Here is a 23,371-nt window from a genome sequence, read left to right as displayed (position 1 = left end):
TATCCATATTTATTGATGGGACAGGATTAACAATTTTTATTTAATGTAGTATCAATAGTTGTGGGTAATCGAGCCATAGATTTCCCTCCGTGTGGTGAAAGTTGTGGACGCCTGAAAGGACTTAAGCCTTAAAGGCCTTTAAGGCCCAACTCCATGCGCGCCTTTTAAACTTTCAGGCGTATGCGACTTTCACCACGATTTTTAACTGTTTAGATTGAATAGCTACAAACGAGGTGAAATTCTAGAACGCCTGCAACGCCCACAAGGCTATCCATGGAATTCTGGCTTAACTCAATAAGCATAACAATTTTGTGCCGGCAGATTTTAGAAATTTTAAAGTCTAGTAACAACATAATTTGTTTAGAGAATTACCTCTTGGCTGTGGTGCAGCACCACCACTAATAGTTCATTCACCAGAACCCGTGATTCACCACTTGTTAGGTCATTTCTCCCAAAAATTCACCAAAGAAAATCAAAGTATAAGAAGCTTCATGATAAAGAATAGTGGGTTAAGCGGCTGATAGACGAACGAAAGTCCGAAATTAACTGCCTTGATCGGATTTAACTTGAAGATAATCCTCATAGTTAATTCCCAAGATTTAAGAGAATTAGTGGAATTTTCGCTGACAACATTGACGAAAACAACAAAATTCCATCTCGCATCATAACAAGAGAATTCCATCTCGTTTGTCAGCTACTTAATTTGCACAGCTGAAAATCCTTAGTGAAATTCGCATACCCCTAAAAGAATTGTGGTGATAGTCGCGTATGCCTAGATGTATGCAAGGACGTGCATTGAGTTGGGCCTTTAACGAGGTGGACTTTTACGACGCCTGCAACACTCAGGAGGCTAGCCATGAAGGTATTGCCTAATCTTCTAATTGGTTCGGCGTTACGTAGCTAAAATTTTTTGATCAAACATTGCACTGTCACCGAGTTTTGAACTATATTTCAGGTTTCAAGTGTCTAGATATCCAGGAAGTTAGTTAAAAATCGATTGCAAGATTCCCAATTTAAAACTAGTTTTCTTAGTATCTCGATCCGTGCGCCACCTAGCGGATTTTTTTTGATTAAATATTGCATTGTCGCCGTTTTCTGACTTGCGGCCCAAGTTTCATGTCTCTAGCTCATCGGGAAGTTACTCGAAAATTGATCGCAAGATTCCTCCGATTTTAAAGGATTTGCAGTTATCTTGGCTAGCGCGCCACATAGCGGAACCTTCTGTTCTATAAGTTGTATTGTCACCAGGCCTCTAACTAAGTGCTAAGTTTCAAGTCTCTAGGTAACCGCGAAGTTAGTTAAAAATGGATTGAAAGATTCCCAAATTAAAATTTGTTTTCTTACTATCTCGTTGCGCGTACGACCTAGCGAATGGTTTTTGATCAAATGTTGCGTTGTCACAGGGTTCTGACCCACGACCAAAGTTTCAAGTCTCTAGCTCACCGGCAAGTTACTCAAAAATCGATCGCAAAATTCCCCTCGTTTTTCAGGGATTTGTAGTTATCTCAACTAGCACGCCACCTAGTGGAATTTTGTTCTCTGTATATTGTATTGTCACCATGCCCCGAACTGTGTGCCAAGTTTCAAGTCCTTAGGTCACCGGGAAGTTAGTTAAAAATGGATTGAAATATTCCCAAATTAAAATTAATTTTCTTAATATCTCGATCAATGCGCCACCTAGCGAGTTTTTTTTTTTTATCAAGTATTGCATTGTCGCCGAGTTCTGACTCACGGCCCAAGTTTCAAGTATCTAGCTGACAGGGAAGTTAGTTAAAAATCGATCGCAAAATTCCCTGCGTTTTTTCAGGGATTTTCGTTTATCTCGATTCGTCTGCCATCTGGGTCCATTTTGTTTTCCACGAATTGTAGGGCCATCGACTTGCAAACTATGTGCTAAGTTTCAAGTCTCTGGATCACCGATAAGTTAATCAAAAGTCGATTGCAAAATTTTCATTTTAAAATTAATTTTCTGTATATCTTGATCTGTGCGCCACCTAGCGGGTTTTTTTTTCACCTGCATTGTAATGTCCCGCAGATCTGAACTATGTTCTAAGTATCAAATGTCTAGCTCAACGGGAAGTTACCGAAAAAGACTTTTCCGTGGGTCAAAAATTCGTATGGAAATGAGGGGACAAACATGAAAGGGACTTAATATAAAGGTAGTAAAATAGGTAGGTACTTTGTGTGAGGATGCAAACTTTCACTTTTTTTGTGGTCTGCATGAAAAAAAACTATGACTATGAATCACTTAATTCACAAATATATGATGTAAGCGTAAGTACTTGATGAAATTTGAAGCTTCTAGCCGTTAAAAAGGGGACAGAAATGACAGTTTATATGGGGTATATACTATATATACCACCGATCTCTATGATTTTTTTGACAACAATATATGCTACATACGTAACCATTTGGGGAAATTTGAAGCTTCTAGCTGTCAAAATGGTGTAGAAAATTTGCGAAAATTTTCTTATCTGAACAATCGGTTGTAGGGGACATATGCTATATATACGACCGATCTCTTCGAAATTTCAGACAACATTATTTGCTATATACGAAAGCATATGGTGAAATTTGAAGTAGCTTTTAAAATGGTGCAGAAGTTACGAAAAGTTTCTTATCTGAACTATGTGTTGTATGGGATATACACTATATATACCATCGATCTATAAAATTTTTTCAGACAACAATGAATGCCCTATACGTAAGCATTCAGTAAAATTTGAAGCCTCTAGCTAATAAAATGGGACAATTTACGAAAAGCTTTTTATCTGATATCTCAAAAATTGAGGGACTAGTTTGCATACAAACAGAGAGACGGGCATGGCTAAATCAACTCAGCTCTTCATCCTGATCATTTCGGTATACTTATTGATGGGTTTATCTCTTTTCCTTTAAGGACTTACAATTTGGAGATTCGTCACAAAATTAATATACCATTTCACTTTCAAGAAAGGTATAAAAAAAATAAATTTAAAAAAAATTTATGTATATATAATTCATATGTCAAATTGTCTGAGTGAATTAATTACTTATTTCCCACGGTGTAAAAGTTAAACTTGAAAATAAGATAATTTTTTTCCAAAACGGCATCTCAATTTATTTGATAAAAGAAACCAATTATCCTTTTTCCATAGTAGACAAACATAACTGTATTTTGAATTAAATACCGGCACCATGAATTTTCGAATAGTATTATCGAATTTGTTAAATGCCGCTTTTTAAAATGAGCATGAACACTATTACAAAAACTGTACATAGTTATCAATGTGAACTATTTTTGCCCTATGGCGTGAGTTTCATTTAGGCATCCCGTGTGTACAGATATCTCATGCTCATTATTTTTCATATACGAACGGCTGAAAGTGGAAAACATACTTGTGTTTGAAACCAAAATACATTAAAATGGATTTCTGTTACTATAATTTTTTTATTTCTTCCTTTTACGCCGACAAACATAAGCAAATTCAGCCGCTCTTATGTTTTCATGTATGAAGTACATCATTAAAGAAATATTTGACATAACCATAACGAAAAAAGTGAATTACTGACAAAATAATCATTCAGTGGCATGTTGGATCTGAAATTATTTTAAAGGATACATACATACATGGCACCCAGGCGCAAAAATCTAATGCATTGGGATTTTTGTGGTTTTTATGCTAATATTGTGTGTTTATTTATAATTTGTTACATCCAACACTGCGCCGTAAAAGTTTAAATGCAAAATACAACTTTTGGTAAACATTTTCCAACAGTTTTTTTCAATGTTCTTTGTGTAAATGCATTTTCATATTCTCTCTTGGTGTCTCACTCTGCCTTTTATGTTACTTTTGTATCACTTTTCTCTATGCTTTTGCTTATATTTCTGTTGGCGATACACTCATGTAACTTAAATTCACCGCACTTCATAGGCGACAGTGATAAATGATGCGACACTCCCCGGCAGCACCGCCCAATCTGCTCCACTGCTTTGCAATACCCCTTTTCAATCTCACTCTATCCTTCATGCATGCCGCAAAAGTTTAAAAAGCAGTGAAGTAGTAAAGCGACAGTAACAGCATCCAGAAGCAGCAACATCAACAAACAGCTAAAGTTGAATCTGTAGCGGGGCGAGGAAGGTATCATTTGTTGCGAAACTTGTGCAAAAAGTGCCTGCGGCAGCCGTGGTAACCCCCTGCCACTTCTTTTCGTGTTGATGAATCAAATTCAATGCGTGCACTGCATGAACTTTTTGCCGCACCGGATATGCACGCTCGTATGAACATGTGTGTGTTGTTGCATATAAAACTGCAAATGTTTACGATTTTCGGCAAGTTGCACGTACATTTTGATATGCATTCAGACAAATTCATGCACGCACACAGATAATATATACACACAAATGTACTTCAACTAAGAAGAAGAGCAAGCAGCAGAATTTTCCCAATTATATTGAAATTTTTGATCAGTTAGCTTGGTATCCCCCAGCCAAAGACGGCGGCACTATTTTATAAAACATTTCATTTGAATTTCATGTGGAGGGCTTCCTTGCGAATATTAGTATTTATTTGCACAAATTTCAAATATGGACAATAACATAACAGTTTTCAAACTTTGATTGAACCTTCCAGCTGAAATAAGTATCCATTTGAAATTTTTTGTATCTTTGTATCCACTCATTAAAAATGATTTAAAATGAATACAATTGCATTCAAACGGCACTCCTCGTACTTTTACGTACCAGTATTAGCTAAACCAGTATTAGATAAATTTTGAAAAAAAAAAGAAACTTGGCTTGGTCAAGTATTTGGGGAAATCCGCCAAACTTTGGTTTTTTTGGATACAAAAAATTTTTTTTTGAAACATGGTAGCACGCAAATATCTTTTTGTTAGGAACATTGAGGGGTAAATTGGAGCTATAGTGCATCGCCGTTACTCGTCTTACATAATGCCTCAAAAAGATATAGTCAAAAGATCGAGCAAAATATATATAAATTGAGGTCGCAATGTTAAATATACATTTCAACACTTCTGTACCGATTATATCGAAATTGTAACAAAATATGGAGATATATGCAACTGGTAGTTATGTAAAATTTTTTTGATACACGAAAACCGGTTTTGTAAATATCGGCAAAAATATAAAACCGAATAACTGCCAAATATTTTTTACTGCAAAGTTTGCAACACATTTATTTTAACACCTTTCTCCCGATTCTTTTGAAACTTCAAAAACATATATGTAGATATGTAAACGATGTATGTTTAGGTAAAAAAGTTTTAATACCCGAGATCCGGTTTTGGAGATATTGATAAAAATATAAACCCGGAAACCCTTAAATTTTTTTACTTATTTAAGCACTTCTTAACCGATTGTGTTGAAATTTGATGAGGATGTACATATCTATGTGGGGTATATTTAGGTAAAATTTTGTTGATACCCGAAACCCGGTTTTAAAGATATCGGCAAAAATATGAAACCGGGTAACCGTCAAATATTTTTTTACCTGCAATATGGATATCAAGCAAAAGGTGTTTTAAAGACATTTAACTTACTGTAGTTGACATATTGATATTCCCACATCTTAAGATGCGTCGTCCGATTTATGGACCCAGGGACCCATAAAACATGTTTGAAATATATGACTATAGACTGCCTGTGACGGTGGCGGAGGTGGAAATCATATACAAATAATTTTTTCTGGCTCAATTGCTCAATTAGAGTTAAGAGATAGTCGGAAGTATTATACTCACGTGACATCTGTTCTCCGACTTTTTGTTAAGTTTTTGTATAAAGAAAAGAACAGAACACTTGAAATCTCTTCAATAAAGGCCCAATTATAAAAACTTTAGTTATCTTTGTTAACTTATTCATAAAAAATATGAACTGCTTATAAAGCTTTTTAAAATGACGTTTCCATACAAATTTCCAATTATAAGAGCTTAACAAAACTATTTTATTTTTTATGAATAAGGGGGTAAGGCTATTACATGAAAAAAGTAATGCAAGCACAGAACTTCATTAAAAATTTAATATTGTACACAGAACAAAGTTAATTGTTTTTTTTTTTTAATTTTTGTACCAAATTTGTGTTTCTTTTCATTTATTATAAATAAAACCTGGTTTAAAAAAAAAAACAATTTCTACACTTTTTGACGATTGCCAGTTTTTGTCGAAAATTTCGTATATTTGCCCCATGTACAAACATCAATAACTTTCCTTGCGTGAATATTCCAAGATGAGGCAATTGATGGTATTCTACTGTGGTGTAGAGAAAAAATTAACAAACGGGTATAAAGTGATAAAAGTAAAATTGTGGCAGTGCCCACAAAGAAACATGTTCCTGAAAAAAAATTACACATCCAAGCGCTTCCACTTTTCTGCCTCTACCTTCAAAACTGAAAGGGACACATGGAATTTGAAGCCCTAGGTATTTTTAGTCCCTGATAGGCTATTACCGTGCATAATCCAAATTTCAATACTCAGTTGCCTCAAAAAACTATAAGCAAAAAACTGTCAATATTGAAAATGACAAAGAAAAAAAAATTATCGCTACTTTGATTGATGATAGTTTTGAGTATTGGAGGGGCACATTAATTTTGCTCATACTTTTAGAATCTCCATCTCAAAACCAACATTAAGTTTAAATTTCATTGCGCTTCAGCGATGCCTCAAAATTTGATCGAAAAAATAAAAAAAATAAAATAAATCAGTGTATCGCTTGAAAAAGTGTAAAAATCGACGTTTTTTACATTTCGAAGTTCTGCAAAAACTTACTGTAAGCCTTCTTGATTCTTAAAATCATCAGATCGGATAGTCAAAAGGTCAAACTTAATGTCCTTGTACTTTTTTCTGGCCTTAAGTTATTTGCCCGTGTGTAAAACCCGAGTATCCAAAACGGTAAAAGTTTTTGGGATTTGACCATATACGTATTTAGTATTAAAAAGTTTTAAAAAATAAGATCAAACTTTTACCTATGAAGTTCACAAAATAAAATAATGTACTGTACTTTTAAGCAGATTAAAATGCTTACTTACTTCCTTAAATCCTGGCAATTTTTCCGTAGTCATAACGCCTAAATCATTACCATAATTTTATCCAACCAAATCTATTAGCGTGGATTATTGATACCTTAACCTGAAAAATTTGGGAAAAAATCAAAAAGCAACTGGTTGGCTATTGTATGATCATGGTTAGGGCGTTATGATATGGAATTGCATTGATTTCTTTAAGGTTGGTTGGATCAGCTGTTTCATATGGATATGGAAAGTTTGCCAGAGCCTATAGTGCAGTGGTCGTCACCCTATAAGCGCTTTCACGCAATTGTTTTTGTAAAACGCTTATGAAAGCGCACCGCATAGGCAAGTGCACCACACGCCCCCGCGCGCACGCTTTCTATCCTCTCGCCCACAACCGAAGCTAGTCTGCTGTACCCACTAGGAACTAAACTGCTATAATTTCGTGTAAAATGACCTTCGAAGTAATATTTTTGGTTCAACTGTACGAAAACAATAAAGCTGTTTTTAAATATATTCAAGAAAACAATGAGATACGTTAATTTTGAAAGCTACCAAGTCCGACTGGGTATGTGTACGTTCCAGCGCCATCTCTGCTCGCTGATTGCTTGTCGTTATTTTTTTGAGAAATCAAAATGAAGAATAGACATGCACGGACAAAAATTTAATAGAATATAATAAATAATATAATAAAGCTTGATTAAGCGTTGATTGCTTTATACGATAATTTTGTATTAGTGCGTAAATGCACAGAAAGTAAACTATTTCGTTCCTCTGTTGGCCAAATCTTGTAAAGCATATGCGCAGACCATATTTTTATACCCAGCTGTACTTGTACACAGGGTATTATAACTTTGATTGGAACGGTTGGTTGAAGAGGTATAAAGGAATCGAGATAGATATAGACTTCCTTATATCAAAATCATCACTATCGAAAAAAAATTTCATTGAGCCATGTCCGTCCGTCTGTCCGTTAACACGATAACTTGATTAAATATTGAGATATCTTCACCAAATTTGGTACACGAGCTTACCTGGACCTAGAATAGATTGGTATTGAAAATGAGCGAAATCGGATGATAACCGCGCCCACTTTTTATATATATAACAATTTGGAAAACACAAAAAACCTGATTATTTAGTAAATAATACACCTAAAATGTTGAAATTTGACAAGTGGACTAATATTGAGACTCCTGATAAAAATTTGAAAAAATTTTTTAAAATGGGCGTGGCACCGCTCAATTTTACAAATATTATTAATCATAAATCAAAAATCGTTAAACCTATCGTAACAAAATTCGGCAGAGAGGTTTTCTCTACTATAAGGAATGCTTTGAAGAAAAATTTACGAAATCGGTTAAGAACCACGCCCACTTTTATATAAAAGATTTTTAAATGGGCGTGGACGAATAAAATAAGCTACATCTTTGCAAAAAAGAGCTTTATATCAATATTTCATTTCCCAAGTGGATTTATAACAATAAATAGGAAAAACATCAAATTTTAAAAAATGGGGTTGGCACCGCCCATTTTATGACTAAGCAATTTTCTATGTTTCGGGAGCCATAACTCGAAGAAAAATTAGTTCAGAATAGAACCATATGTATATGTATTATTGCGCAGCCTTGTAACAGTATTAAGCACACAAAACAAACAACAACAGAATTTCAAGTGTACAGCTGGGTATGTAATGTTCGGTTTCACCCGAATTTAGACTTTCTTCCTTGTTTTAATTTGGAAGTAATAAAATAAGCTTTGAATATTTCTAAAAAATAAAATATATATTTAAATTTTTTTAATGTACTTTTTACTAGGTCCGTCGCCATTTTTTTTATTTTTTGATATCAATTTTGTTTCAAAGTAGGTGTGGTCACGCTTACATAAGAGGTTTCTGGCGATCGCTGTTTTAGTGGATGCTTAGCAGTTAAATGGGAATTTTTAACTAAGTTCAAAATTATGAATTACCTTTTTTCTGTACTCTTAATACCAAGAATCAGTAACAATGCCTTAACAATAATTCTCCAAGGGTACAAGACATCCGATAGTATACTTTCGTCTTTGGGCGCTGTTTAGTGCATACATAGAGTCGCAATGCAGTTAAAGCACAAATTTTAATATATTGAATTTTCATAAGAAACTTGAATCTTTGTACGATACCCCTTAGACAATTCGCCCGCAGAACTTTTTCATTTTCTTCTACTTAATTTGGTAGGTGTCACACACATTTTACAAAGCGTTTTCTAAAGTTATATTTTGCGTCAAAAAACCAATCCAATCAACATGTTTCATCCCTTTTTTGTATTTGGTATGGAGTTATGGCATTTTTTCATTTTTCGAAATTATCGATATCGGAAAAGTGGGCGTGGTCATAGTAGGATTTCGTCCATTTTTAATACCAAGATAAAGTGAGTTCAGATAAGTACGCGAACTAAGTTTAGTTCAGACATATCGATTTTTGCTCAAGTTATCGTGTTAACGGCCGAGCGGAAGAACAGACGGTCAACTGTGTATAAAGACTGGGCGAGGCTTCAAACCGATTTCGCCCATTTTCACAGAAAACAATTATCGTCATAGGAGCTATGCCCCTACCAAATTTCACAAGGATTGGTAAATTTTTTTTCGACTTATGGCATTAAAAGTATTCTAGACAAATTAAATGAAAAAGGGCGGAGCCACGCCCATTTTTAAATTTTCTTTTATTTTTGTATTTTGTTGCACCATATCATTACTTGAGTTGAATCTTGACATAATTTACTTATATACTGTAAAGAATTAAATTTTTTGTTAAAATTTTACTTTAAAAAATTTTTTTTTTTAAAGTGGGCGTGGTCCTTCTCCGATTTTGCTAATTTTTATTAAGCGTACATGCAGTAATAAGAGTAATGTTCCTGCCAAATACTCATCATGATATCTTCAACGACTGCCAAATTACAGCTTGCAAAAGTTTTAAATTACCTTCTTTAAAAAGTGGGCGGTGCCACGCCCATTGTCCAAAATTTTACTAATTTTATATTTTGCGTCATAAGTTCAACTCATCTACCAAGTTTCGTCGCTTTATCGGTCTTTGGTAATGAATTATCGCACTTTTTCGGTTTTTCGAAATTTTCGATATCGAAAAAGTGGGTGTGGTTATAGTCCGATTTCGTTCATTTTAAATGACGATCTGAGATGAGTGCCTAGGAACTTACGTACCAAATTTCATCCAGATACTTCAAAATTTACTCAAGTTATCGTGTTTGCGGACGGACGGACGGACAGACATGGCTAAATGAATTTTTTTTCGCCCAGATTATTTTGATATATAGAATTCTATATCTATATCGATTAGTTTATGGGCACTGTTATGCGAACAAAATTAATATACTCTGTGAGCTCTGCTCAGCTGAGTATAAAAATGGAGTATTTAGTTTTAGTTAGGCCCGGTTCTTCAGTAGTTGGTCGGGATCCCGTCAGCTTTATTTCGCGACTTTTTCGGGATCCCGTCGGAGTCATTTCCGGATTTTTTGCGGGACTATTTCGGTATCATTTTGGGACCTTTTCGGGATCATTTCCGGATCCGCGCGGGATCCCGTGGGGTTCATTTCGGTGCTTATTCGGGACTATTTCCGGATCATTTTCGGAATCCGTCAGGGTCATATCGGGTGTTTTTCTGGACTATGTCGGGATAATTTAGGAACCCTTCTGGGATATTTTCTAGATGGTGTTTGGGATCCGTCCAGGCGCCCGTCAGGTTTATTTCGGAACTATTTCGGGATCATTTATGTACCCTTCAGAGATCATTTGTGTGTGGTACTCTGGATCCGTCTAGAATCGCGGCATTGTCATTTCGGAACTTTTTTGGGACTATTTCATTTCATTTCGGGACCTTTCATTTTAAACAGATAACTTTATAAGCAGACTAACGTGAGTAGCCCATATATTTTATTTTCTCCTTGCGTATGGGGCCGCTGGTAAAGGCTAGTATTTAAATAAATATGAACAGTATGATTGTTAATTTTTTATTGTAATTTTAATTTTATAAAACGAACTGAATTGATACAAATATATGTAATAAAAAATATTGTGTTTTTCAGTTGTACTTACATACATATATACAATGAACGATATTAAAGGCTATAAAAATTGTTTTGTTGTTCTAGTCTTCAGCCAGGACTAAAATTTATGTGTATCATTGTGAGGAATATTATTTACCATGGTATACATAGATACTATGTGAAGGGGTGTCCCGTATAGTACCCATTCAGAATTTTTAGGTCCTACCTGCTTAGATTAATGAGTTCGGCTGATTGATACTTTCGGTGCCCTTAAGTTGACACTATTACTATTCAAATAAAGTTCTATATTTACGAAATCACTGGATTTGACAGCATACACTATTGCTTCGTATGAAGTCGCATAATTGCCGCTACCGCTTACGATCTGGCAAAAAAGTAAGCCAAAAAAACATCGAACAGAAATTATTGACCTTAGGAATACTGGCCTAAGCACCCACATGCTGTAATCCCTACAATTCCTTATATTGCCCTGCGTTAAAATACTCACACAAATATCGCATTTGGATAAGGCACGAAAAATATTTTTTATTTATTTAATAATTCATAAGAATAGAAAAATATATTTTTAATATACTCAGCTGCGCATAGGCCACAGTCAGCCATCCATCCTGTTCCTACGATAAGTGAAGCAAATTTCGAAATATCCATCTCACATTGCTACTCAAAGAGTTAGATTTTATAATAACCATGCCCTTTTTTTGGGCCATTGATACCAATATCATTAGCATACGCCATCAATTTGGCGCTCTTGTTATAGATTGTGCCATCAAGGTTTAGCTTTGGTGCTAGAAATAATATTCTCCATCATAAGGTTAAAGAAATCGCCCGAGAGGGTGTCGAGTTGTCTGAATCTTCTTTTGGTTTCGAATGGTTACCAATCTGGCGAAACTGGTGGCATAGCTCAACGTCAAAGCTTAAATTACTTACAGAAAACTTAAATAGAGCAGATTACAAGCAATTTCTTTTCGTAGCTGGTTAAGATGGTGAGTGTCGATTCTCTTCTCGTGAGTTTCTACAGGATGTGGCGCACCTGAAGCCGCACTGATAAGTTCCAATCAGTACGTTGAACTTGGATCTTAGTTTTTCGCACATTACTCCAGATAGGAAATAAACAAAAATGTATAAATACTTGGCGCGATTAAGGCGTAGCTTCTCTTCTAATTTGCACTGTGCTCCTTTAAAATTTTCCTACAATCTGATCAGACACCAGGCAGCTGAACTTTCGCTGAGAAGCTTTTCATGACAGAAATACACTCAGAGTGTATACCAAACCACTGCCGAGGGGCGAGCCTGCTGTTTTTGTTGTTGTTGTAGCGATAAGGTTTCTCCCCGAAGGCTTTGGGGAGTATTATCGATGTGATGGTCCTTTGCCGGATACAGATCCGGTACGCTCCGGTAACACAGCACCATTAAGGTGCTAGCCCGACCATCTTGGGAACGATTTATATGGCCACATTAAACCTTCAGGCCATCCCTCCCTCCCCACCGCCAAGATCCATGAGGAGCTTGGGGTCGCCAGAGCCTCGTCTGTTAACGAAACAGGATTCGCCAGGGATAGGTGAGGTTGACAATTGGGTTTGGAGAAGCTGTATATTGCGCTGGCAACCTGAAGGGTTGCGCTACACAGCCCCTTGAATCTGATATTCGCCTCTTACGACAGGCATACCTACCGCGGTATATTCTGACCCCCTCACCCGCTGGGGGAGGCGAGTCTGCTAGAAAAGCTTGTTTGGTTTGGCAGAGTACATTTACCTCCCAGTTAAGAAGCATGAGCTCGTCCGTCAACATAATGCATTGGGGTTGGTCCATACATACTCTTTACCAATTCTTCGCTTCAGTTAGTCGGAATATTACCAATCAGATTTCGTCATCGTCGGGTGCCGGACCGTGCTCCCGTAATCGGCAATTAAGGTATCACTCTCTCCACAACTTAAGCATACTGTGTCCATCAGTAATCGGGTCACCATTGTCATTGCTGCAGGAATATACCCCGGAATTATTCCTATCAGTAGCATCTGCATCTCAATTAAGCAATTTTTTAACTTAATCATACAATTTTTTACTCAGCTGAGCGCAGCTCACAGACTATATTAACAGTGTAGACTTAACGGTAGTTTGTAACTGCATAAAATGACAGAGATAATTAAAGGCTACAATGTATCAAAATGATCAGGGTGAAAAAAGAAATTCATTTAGCCTGATAACTTGGGTAAATTTTGATATATATTGTTAAAATTTCGAATGTGAATTTCTTGGTACTAATTTTCCATCGATCTTTAAAATAAGGGCCACGCCAAATCTTTTATTAGGGATTTTAAAAGTACCTAACCTTATGCGAGTGCAATAGGCAATATTTTTGCGAAAATATGGCCGTAATCGGATGAGAACCACGCTTATCGCTACAAAAACAACAACAACCACGCGCAGTTTAATACAAAAAAGGTTTAAAAAGATCGTAGACGAATATAATTGATTATATCTTTAATAATAAGTTAATGATATTTTACTTCAAAAAAGTTCTGGAAATGGGCGTGATGGCGTCCCTTTTTAGTAATCATTCCTTTACGTTTCGGGAGCGATAACTGGAAGAAAAATTGACCTATCGTATTATTTCCTTTTTAAAGAGAAATGTTTCTAATAAATGTAGGAAAAGTCGGTTAATAAACACGCGCACTTTTGATGAAACTTAGTGGCAAAAAGTGAAGCTAAATGAACCATACGATAAAAGCTCTCAGCGGAGTATTTAATGTTCGGTTACACCCGAACTTAGACACTACTGCTTTTTAGCACGCTTATATTGGCTTCACTTGTATGTACGCTTGATTATAACTCTCTAGGCTAGGCGCGCAAAGGAGAGTTGGACCCATCTAGCGGCAAATATTGAAGACTCGCGGCAGTGGTTAAATAACTCGCTACAAAACGATTTGTGCTTGATAGCGGAGACACGACCTCTGTGCTACGGTGCTATCCACATCAAATATCTAAGTGCATTGTAGATACTGAAAAGGCACCATATTTGCGTGTTTTTTATAGTTTTCGAAACCATTTATATTATTTACTTTTAAGGGGATATCAGCAATTGGTTTCATAAACCATTTAAAGTGCATTTTCAGACAAAAACTAGGGATGGACCCCGAAACCCATCGTTCGTTCAGAAGCACTTTGTACTGAAATCCTCTCAATCATAACAAATTTAAGAGGTTTATAAACCCGCTAAAATTAAAAGCATTTTCTAACGCGCAAACGTGGACGTATACACGTGTAAACAAAAAAACACGGCAAATGTGACTTTAATAAGTCCGATTATTAAAATCCGGATTAAGTAAGAGTATCTAAATTGCAATAAAATTCTTTCTTGCTTATTTGCTCTAAATTGATTATATACATACGAATATAGTAATGAACTCAATACTCATTTTATATACTTAAAGAATACAAGAATTATATATTGGCTTACATGCACATATCTGTGGTCATAAGCAGTAATCTTCTACACCTCCGTGAAAGGATAGGATTTAGGCGGTTATTGCTTTTGGCCACAGATATGTACATACTAGAGGTTTACGCCGAGCACTTTATCGGCGGCGGCGGCGTAGGGTCTATTATATACCGGCGGTAGTGGCGTTGGGGGTGGCGCGCCGGCGTACGCCGGTGTTCTTACTTTAAAAAGCTTAATTTTTCTATTTAAAAAAATTATATTTAGGAAAATCTTTATTTGTATGTATTTAAGGAAATCAACGTTTTGGCCATTTCGGAAAGATCCGGGGTTTTTGCCTCAAAAATTCGCAGATCGTTCAAAAATTTTCAGGAGTAGCTCTTTGCGGAGGGATTGTCCCTCGTTCACTTACTCCGGGGAGACTTTGAACCTAACCCCGGTCTTTGGAATTGGTACTGCTGCGTCTGCTGAAAAGAAATAGAGATACATAAAATAAAGCGTAGTTTCACCTGGGGTTAAATCCTAATAATCGTGGCGGACAAAATTTCTTTAAATAATTTGTGGCTCCCTGGCGGTCACGCGCAAAGGCGACTTACGGTTGCTATTAATGGTCTATTAATACTCATGACTCTCGTGGCACTGGGCGCATCCAGTTTTTTCGAGCTACAATTCCCGATGATTAAGAGCTACAATTCCCGATGTGCGAACAGTAGCAATCCCGACCACTAGTCGCTACCACGCCTCCTGGCCCTCCCACCATATGCCAGCATAGAAGCTATAGGACTACGACTTCGAACTCATATGTACGTCGACGTCACTTTTCTAGAAGCTTTATGTGTAGTTCCGAAGACTTTCTAACTGATGTTTTTGTAACGTTTGTAACGTTGTTGTTGTTGTTGTTGTAGCAGTGCTTCGCCCCACTTAATAGCTGCGACCCATCACAAATTGTCATCAATATCCTCTAACGGGGGTCCAAGGAAATTTGATGTTTCAACAGGGGTGGACCATAATGAAAGGTGTGTTAGAGGCGTTGGTTCCACATTACAATTAAAGAGATGGTTGGTGTCATGTTGGGGCACATTGCAAGCGGGGCATACATTTTGTATGTCAGGGTTGATTCTGGATATGTAAGAGTTTAACCTCTTACAGTATCCAGAACGAAGTTGAGCCAGAGTGACTCGTGTTTCTCTGGGGAGTATGGGTATTGGGTACTGTTCTTTGAGTACTGGATTCACCGGGCAATTCCTGGCATAAAGGTCCGACGGCTGTTTGTGGAGCTCACCAAGGACCTGCTTGTGTTTTTTTGCTTCATACGGCTGAGTTCTCAGGTCCCGTAATTCCTCAAAATGCTTACGTAAAGGACTCCATCAGTCCCTAGGCGGTGTTGGCTCATCAATCAGATGTCTGTTGGGATGCCCAGGTTTCTGTGTATTCAGCAGGAACTGTTTGGTTAGCATCTCATTTCTCTCCCTGATGGGGAGTATTCTCGCCTCATTATGTAGATGGTGTTCTGGGGACATAAGAAGACAGCCCGTGACGGTCCTGAGAGCAGTATTTTGGCAGGCCTGTAGCTTCTTCCAGTGGGTAATTTTTAGGTTTGGCGACCATATATGGGACGCGTAGCATGCAATCGGCTAGCCAATTGCTTTGTATGTGGTAATGAGCGTTTCTTTGTCTTTTCCCCAAGTACTGCCAGCAAGGGATTTGAGGATTTTCGGTACAATTGCGGCTGCGTGCTCACCAAAATGTAGATCCTGATCAAAGGTCGCACTCAAGATTTTGGGGTGTAGGACAGTCGGTAGCGTAGTGCCATCGACGTGGATGTTCAAAATGGTAGACATTTGGGACATCCATGTTGTAAATAAGGTCGCGGAGGATTTAGGCGGTGATAATGCCAGGTTTCGCGAAGCAAAAAAACTGGAGAGATCAGGGAGGTAGCCGTTTATTCTGTTGTAAAGCTCATCGATCTGTGGGCCTGGGCCTGTGGCCATTATTGTGCATTCATCGGCGTAGGAAACGATAGTAACTCCTTCTGGTGGCGGAGGTAGCTTTGATATGTAGAAATTAAACAAAAGTGGGGATAGGACATCACCCTGTGGCACACCTTGTTTAATTCTTCTTGGTTTCGATGTTTCGTTTCTAAATTGCACCGATGCCTGCCGACCACCCAGATAATTTGCGGTACACCTTTTAAAACATGGGGGAAGGGTATACCCTTCCAGGTCTTGCAGTAACATGCCATGGTTAACCTTATCGCCACAAAGGCGGACCAGGGGTGACTCTAGAATGTGTTTGTACGATATGGGTATCAAATTAAAGGTATTAATGAGGGTTTTAAAAGAGAGTGGTGGTAGTTGTATATGTGAAGGCGTTTTCCAGATATCGACCAAAATGTGGACCAGGGTGACCCAGAACATTATCTGTGGGATACCGCTAATTTATTTATATATCTAATACCTACCAAGATTTTAAGGGTTTTTATTTCGCCCTGCAGAACTTTTTCATTTTCTTCTACATAATATGATAGGTGTCACAATCATTTTATAAAGTTTTTTCTAAAGTTATATTTCACTTCAATAAAACAATCCAATTACCTTACCATGTTTCATCCCTTTTATCGTATTTGGTATAGAATTATGGCATTTTTTTAATTTTTCGTAATTTTCGATATCGAAAAAGTGGGCGTGGTTATAGTCGGATTTCGTTCATTTTTCATACCAAGATAAAGTGAGTTCAAGTAAGCACGTGAACTAAGTTCATTAAAGATATGTCGATTTTTGCTCAAGTTATCGTGTTAAAGGCCATGCGGAAGGACAGACGGACGACTGTGTATAAAAACTGGGCGTGGCATCAACCGATTCCACCCATTTTCACAGAAAACATTTAACGTCATAAAATCTATGCCCCTACCAAATTTCAAAAGGATTGGTTGATTTTTGTTCGACTTATGGCGTTAAAAGTATCCTAGACAAATTAAATGAAAAAGGGCGGAGCCACGCCCATTTTGAAATTTTCTTTTATTTTTGTATTTTGTTGCACCACATCATTACTGGAGTTGAATGTACATAATTTACTTATATACTGTAAAGATATTAAATTTTTTGTTAAAATTTTACTTTAAAAATATTTTTTTTTTAAAAGTGGGCGTGGTCCTTCTCCGATTTTGCTAATTTTTATTAAGCGTACATATAGTAATAGGAGTAACGTTCCTGCGAAATTTCATCATGATATCTTCAACGACCGCCAAATTACAGCTTGCAAAAGTTTTAAACTACCTTCTTTTAAAAGTGGGCGGTGCCACGCCCATTGTCCAAAATTTTACTAATTTTCTATTCTGCGTCATAAGTTCAACTCATCTACCAAGTTTCGTCGCTTTATCTGTCTTTTATAATGAATTATCGCACTTTTTCGGTTTTTCGAAATTTTCTATATCGAAAAAGTAGGCGTGGTTATAGTCCGATATCGTTTATTTTAAATAGCGATCTGAGATGAGTGCTCAGGAACCTACATACCAAATTTCATCAAGATACCTCAAAATTTACTCAAGTTATCGTGTTAACGGACGGACGGACGGACGCACATGGCTCAATCAAATTTTTTTTCGATCCTGATTATATATCTATCTCGATTCCTTTATATATGTACAACCAACCGTTATCCAATCAAACTTAATATACTCTGTGAGCTCTGCTCAACTGAGTATAATAAATGTAAGGCGCGATAACCTCCGAAGAGATCTAAGGCCGAGCTTCTTTTCCAATTTGCGTCGTGCTCCTCTTGATTTTCCCTACAAATTGGCCGGATGGGGCCTACATGATTTTATGCCGACTCCGAACGGCATCTGCAAGGCAGATGAGTTTTCACTGAGAGCTTTTCATGGCAGAAATACACCCGGAGCGCTTGCCAAACACTGCCGAGGGGCGACTCCGCTTAGAAAAATTTTCTTCTAATTAATTTTCTTTTATTGTTTTGTTTTAATAACTTGGTGAATTGGGTGATGCAAAGTCCGTGTTAAGCTGACATCGAAGGCGCCTGTTTTTATACTCAGCGTGCTTTGCACACAGAGTATATTAACTGTGATTGGATAACGGTTGTTTGTACAGGTATAAAGGAATCGAGATAGATATAGACTTCCATATATCAAAATCATCAGTATCGAAAAAAAATTTGATTGAGCCATGTCCGTCCGTCCGTCCGTATGTCCGTTAACACGATAACTTGAGTAAATACTGGGATATCTTCACCAAATTTGGTACACGATCTTAGCTGGACCCAGAATAGGTTGGTATTGAAAATGAGCGAAATCGGTTGATAATCACGCCCACTTTTTATATATATATAATTTTGGAAAACACAAAAAACCTGATAATTTAGTAAGTAATGCACCTAGAATGTTGAAATTGTGGACATTGATGAACATGTGGACTCATATTGAGACTCTTGGTAAAAAATTTGAAAAATTTTTCAAAATGGGCGTGGCACCGCCCACTTATGATAAAATCAATTTTACAAATATTGTTAATCATAAATCAAAAATCGTTAAACCTATCGTAACAAAATTCGGCAGAGAGGTTGCCTTTACTATAAGGAATGATTTGAAGAAAAATTAACGAAATCGGTTAAGGACCACGCCCACTTTTATATAAAACAAGTTTAAAAGGGTCGTAGACTAGAATAATAAGCTAAAACTTAGCAAAAAATTGTTTTGAATCAATGATATTTCACTTATCAAGTTTTATTTTAAGGGAGAGACATTTTTTTAAACGGGCGATGCCACGTGTTATGTAGAAAAGTAATTTATCTGAAATGAAATGTACAATTGAAGCTCACGCTGAGTATATAATGTTCGGTTACACCCGAACTTAGACACCTTTACTTGTTTTTAATAACTTATGAACAGTTAGAAGGAGTTAAATTTCGCAATTACTTTCTTATATATAACTGGCAGTGATGCGCATCCGTTGATACCACTTTCGACCATATCCGACCAATTTTCGACATGAACAATAAATGACCTAAACAGTCTTCAACGAGTAGAAAATATAGAAACGCGTCGGACGCCGCCGCCGCCGCGCCTATATATTTGACATTCGGCAGCGGTGAGTGAAAAACGACTAAAATCGGTGGCGGGGGCGGCGTTTACCGGCGCCGTATACCTCTAGTAAATACATATCTATGTAAGAATATACATACGTACTACGCATTCATACATTACAATTTCTAATTTGTACGTATACGTTTCTTGTTCTAGCGGAATTAACCATACCAAAGGAAAGAGTTGCAGTTCTAGTAACAATATCTGGTAATCCCTGCGAAAGACAACAACTTATCAGCATGTATTTATGAATATTTAAACAACCGAAAACTTATTTAAATGCTTAAACTCTCAGATATAAACCTACGCAATTATACATAAATAAAAATACCAATAAAAATATCACAATACAGATTATTATGGCAAGCATTAGTAAAAATTGTGAATTAACTACGCGAACAATTTAAAAATTAATAAATTTCAACTTAGCATATCGCTCTAATAAAATGTTTAAAATGGCTAGCAAATGCAATTTATTCTTCATGGACTTACAATCACAAGCTTATACATACATACTATGGAGTTCTACATCAGCTCCAGCAACAACAGCGATGTAGCACAGCAGCACCCGTATGTTAATAATTTAAATACCTGTTAATTTCGAATGCCAATAATGCGAATTGATATTTCTGATAGCACGAAATACTTAAATAGATGTGAAATTTGAAAAATTCTTATGTATTTGCGCCCAAACGAACGGTCCTAAATCCATATTACCACAAAGACTAAAATTTAAAACGCGTGGAAATTTGATGTGATTACGACGAGTCTAAATTGGACGCAACAAATGCAAATACAAACGTAAAATGAACAGCAACAAATTTAACCGCAATGTGTTGATATATATACATATATATATTATATTAATAATAACAAGGACAACAGATGCAACTAATACCAGCAAACTTTGACAAATATCTTATTAAATATTCAAAACTGTTTTAAGCTCAGCATAAAAGCTGCTCAACCAAAAAAAATGTCAAAAAAGCGCTGGACGAACAAATCAAGGTAAATGTGTGCGAATATGCAATAATACATACTTATCTATGTCCCATACCGAACGATCGGATCGATAATTTAGTAGGTACTTTTAATCCGGTTTCGGTGCCGATTATTTTGAAGCGGAGTAATAACAAAGATAATGCACAAATAAACAGACTAATAGCGACTACTTACTCATACCCTTACATTTTTATACTCAGTTGAGCAGAGCTCACAGAGTATATAACTTTGATTGGATAACGGTTGGTTGTACAGGTATAAAGGAATCGAGATAGATATAGACTTCCATATATCAAAATCATCGGGATCGAAAAAAAATTTGATTGAGCCATGTCCGTCCGTCCGTCCGTTAACACGATAACTTGAGTAAATTTTGAGGTATCTTGATGAAATTTGGTATATATGTTCCTGAGCACTCATCTCAGATCGCTGTTTAAAATGAACAATATCGGACTATAACCACGCCCACTTTTTCGATATCGAAAATTTCGAAAAACCGAAAAAGTGCGATAATTCATTACCAAAGACGGATAAAGCGATGAAACTTGGTAGGTGAGTTTAACTTATGACACAGAATAGAAAATTAGTAAAACTGTGGACAATGGGCGTGGCTCCGCCCACTTTTAAAAGAAGGTAATTTAAAAGTTTTGCAAGCTGTAATTTGGCAGTTGTTGAAGATATCATAATGAAATTTGGCAGGAACGTTACTCCTATTACTATATGTATGCTCAAAAAAAAATTAGCAAAATCGGAGAATGACCACGCCCACTTTTAAAAAAAATCTTTTTAAAGTCAAATTTTAACAAAAAATGTAATATCTTTACAGTATATAAGTAAATTATGTAAACATTCAACTCCAGTAAGGATATGGTGCAACAAAATGCACAAATAAAAGAAAATTTCAAAATGGGCGTGGCTCCGCCCTTTTTCATTTTATTTGTCTAGGATACTTTTAATGCCATATGTCGAACAAAAATTTACTAATCCATGTGAAATTTGGTAGGGGCTTAGATTCTAGGACGATAACTTATTTCTGTGAAAAAGGGCGAAATCGGTTGAAGCCACGCCCAGTTTTTATACACAGTCAACCGTCTGTCCTTCCTCTCGGCCGTTAACCCGATAACTTGAGCAAAAATCGATGTATCTTTACTAAACTCAGTTCACGTACTTATCTGAACTCACTTTGTATTGGTATAAAAAATGGCCGAAATCCGAATATGACCACGCCCACCATTTCGATATCGAAAATTACCAAAAACGAAAAAAATGCCATAATTCTATACCAAATACGAAAAAAGGGATTAAACATGGTAATTGGATTGGTTTATTAACGCAAAATATAACTTTAGAAAAAAACTTTGTAAAATAGGTGTGACACCTACAATATAAAGAAGAAGAAAATGAAAAATGTCTGCAGGGCGAAATCAAAAGCCCTTGGAATCATGGCAGGAATACTGTTCGTGGTATTATATATATAAATGAATTAGCGGTACCCGACAGATGATTTTCTGGGTCACCTTGGTCCACATTTTGGTCGATATTTCGAAAATGCCTTCGCATATACAACTAAGGGCCACTCCCTTTTAAAACCCTTATTAATACTTTTAATTTGATACCCATATCGTGCAAACACATTATAGAGTCACCCCTGGTCCACGTTTATGGCGATATCTCGAAAAGGCGTCCACCTATAGAACTAAGCCCCACGCCCTTTTAAAATACTCATTAACACCTTTCATTTGATACCCATATCGTACAAACATATTCTAAAGTCACCCCTGGTCCACCTTTATGGCGATATCTCGAAAAGGCGACCATCTATAGAACTAAGGCCCACTCACTTTTAAAAGACTCATTAACACCTTTCATTTGATACCCATATCGTACAAACAAAGTCTATAGTCACTCCTGGTCCACCTTTATGGCGATATCTCGAAAACGCGTCCACCTATAGAACTAAGGCCCACTCCCTTTTTAAAATACTCATTAACGCCTTTCGTTTGATACCCATATTGTACAAACGCATTCTAGAGTCACCCCTGATCCACCTTTATGCGATATCTCGAAAAGGCGTCCACCTATAGAACTAAGGCCCACCCCCTTTTAAAATACTCATTAACACCTTTCGTTTGATATCCATATTGTACAAACGCATTCTAGAGTCACCCCTGATCCACCTTTATGGCGATAGCTCGAAAAGGCGTCCACCTATAGAACTAAGGCCCACCCCCTTTTAAAATACTCATTAACACCTTTCGTTTTATACCCATATTGTACAAACGCATTCTAGAGTCACCCCTGGTCCACCTTTATGCCGATATCTCGAAAAGGCGACCACCTATACAACTACCACCACTCCCTTTTAAAACCCTCATTAATACCTTTAATTTCATACCCATATCGTACAAGCGCATTCTAGAGTCACCCCTGGTCCACCTTTATGCCGATATCTCGAAAAAGGCGACCACCTATACAACTACCACCACTCCCTTTTAAAACCTTCATTAATACCTTTAATTTCATACCCATATCGTACAAACAAATTCTAGAGTAAACCCTGATCCACCTTTATGGCGATATCCCTAAATGGCGTCCACCTATAGAACTATGGCCCACTCCCTCATAAAATACTCTTTAATACCTTCCATTTGAACCCTATGTCATACAAACACATTCCAGGGTTACCCTCGGTTCATTTTCCTACATTGTTATTTTCCCTTATGTTGTCACCATGGCTCTCAACTGAGTATGTAATGTTCGGTTACACCCGAACTTAACCTT

General features: G+C 36.8%; 1 protein-coding gene across 23 annotated transcripts in view; it reads left to right on the top strand.

The window, feature by feature from the left end:
* Positions 1-23,371, top strand: part of Tmtc2 (Transmembrane O-mannosyltransferase targeting cadherins 2) — a 740,743-nt gene that overhangs the window by 44,345 nt on the left and 673,027 nt on the right. For 18 of the 23 annotated variants that reach the window (XR_010949712.1, XM_067766547.1, XM_067766550.1 and 15 more), the window contains one exon: positions 19,745-20,596. The exons of 4 other annotated variants lie outside the window; for them this stretch is intronic. The gene's annotated coding sequence lies outside the window, so the exon portion shown is untranslated. The remainder of the gene's footprint in view (positions 1-19,744; positions 20,597-23,371) is intronic. One more of the 23 variants, XM_067766545.1, reaches the window with a different exon arrangement.

The sequence above is a fragment of the Eurosta solidaginis genome, chromosome 2 (genome assembly GCF_040869045.1).
Source record: "Eurosta solidaginis isolate ZX-2024a chromosome 2, ASM4086904v1, whole genome shotgun sequence".
Classification (NCBI taxonomy): Eukaryota; Metazoa; Arthropoda; class Insecta; order Diptera; family Tephritidae; genus Eurosta; species Eurosta solidaginis.
Note: the sequence above shows the minus strand (reverse complement) of the source record. Positions and strands in the feature narration are given on the sequence as shown.